Source organism: Myotis brandtii, unplaced genomic scaffold (genome assembly GCF_000412655.1).
Source record: "Myotis brandtii unplaced genomic scaffold, ASM41265v1 scaffold87, whole genome shotgun sequence".
In the NCBI taxonomy this organism is placed as follows: domain Eukaryota; kingdom Metazoa; phylum Chordata; class Mammalia; order Chiroptera; family Vespertilionidae; genus Myotis; species Myotis brandtii.
In genome coordinates, this window is record NW_005371548.1 from 72,999 (window position 1) to 74,926 (window position 1,928).

The following is a 1,928-nucleotide window of genomic DNA, read 5'->3' on the forward strand; positions in this document are numbered from 1 at the left end:
TCTCACTCATTTGTGGATTATAATGAACAAAAAACAGATGTAGAGGCAGAGAAGCATTGAACAGATGCTCAAAACTCAGAGGGAAGGTAGGGAAGGGTGGGGGTAAGGGGGGAGAGATCAACCAAAGGACTTGTATGCATGCATATAAGCATAAGCGATGGATGTGGACAACAGGGGGTGAGGGTGAGGGCAGGATCAAGGGGATGAAGGGACATTGGGGGTATAAGGACACATTTGTAATATCTTAATCAATAAAGGGAAAAACATAAAAATAAAAATAATAAAATAATATGTCTTAATATAACAGATTTCTAGGATAACATCAAGCACCCTAACATTTATGTTATAGGAATTGTCAAAGTAGAAGAGGAGAAAGGGGCAGAAAATAATATTTGAAAAACTAATGTCTGAAAACTTTCCTAATCTAAGGGAACAGACATCCAGGTCCAGGAAGCACAGAGAGTTCCAAACAAGATGAACCCAAAGATATTTACATCAAGACATTGTAATTAAAATGGCAAAAGATAAGGATAAAGATACAGTCTTAAAGGCAGCTATTAGGAAACATCAAGTCACATACAAGGGAAACCCCATAAGGCTATCAGCTGATTTCTCAGAAGCAGCTATACAGCTCAGAAAGGAGTGGCAAGAGATATTTAAAGTACAGAAAAAAATAACGTACAACCTAGAATACTACAACTGGCAAGGTTATCATTTGGAATTGAAGATGTAATAGAGTTTCCCAGACAACCAAAAAATAAAAGAGTTTACAACCACTAAACTGGCCTTTAAGGAATATTAAAGGGGTTTCTTTATGCAGAAAAGAGAAGGCTGTAACCAGAAATAAAGTATAGGAAAGAAAAATATATCACTTGTAGAGGCAAATATATAATAATCACAGTGAAATGACCACTTAAAACGTTAATATGAAGGTTAAAAGAAAACAATAGCAAAATTAACTATAGCTACAATAAATAATCAGGATACGTAAAACAAAAAATGTAAAACATGATGTCAAAAACATAAAGAGTAGAGGGGTTAGTAAAAATTAGTGCTTGTGGAATGTGATTGAACTTAAATTCCTATGACCTTAAAATAGACTGCCATAGATATAGATAGGTATATATGAACCTCATGATAACCATAAATAAAAAACATACAGAAATACACAAAAATGAACAAAAAGGGGAGAAACCAAGAAGGCGGCATAGGTAAACACCGGAGTTTGCTGCCTCGCACAACCACTTCAAAAATACAACTAAAAGACGGAATGGACATCACCCAGAACCACAGGAAGGCTGGCTGAGTGGAAATTCTACAACCAGAAGGAAAGAGAAAAGCATACCGAGACTCAGAGGAGGTGCGGTGCAGAAGTAAAATACTAAGGTACAGAGGCGCATGCAGAGCGGGCTGGTGGCTGAGGGCGCAGTTGTCTTTTTCAATCGGGAGGGAGTCTCAGGCTCTGAGCTCCAGTTCCGGGTGAGTCTCTGAGGACCTAGACTCATACAGGAGAAGCGGGACTGTCTGGCATCGGTCGGAACTCGAGGGCAGCTTTCTCTCCGAGGTACTTGCAGCAATTGCTGGGACACTGAGAAGCGGGGCCTCTGAAGGCAGGACTGAGAGCAGCCATAACTGCTCGCTCAGCCCGCCCTGTTGATCCCTTGGGACCCTCCTCGCCCCAGCCTTGCACGGAGGCATTTGCTGCATAGCCTCAGGCAGAGGCTAGATTAGCACCTCCCTAGAGCTCCAGGACAGAAGTTCTCCCACTGCAGACACAGCTGATTCTCACAGCCAATTGGCCTGGAGGCCAATCCTTCCCAGTGTTACCTACAACGATCAAGGCTTAACTACAACAAGACTGTGCACAAAGACCACAAGGGGGAGCACCAAGAGTGTCCTCCTCAGGTAATTGGGGAGGCTGAACCACT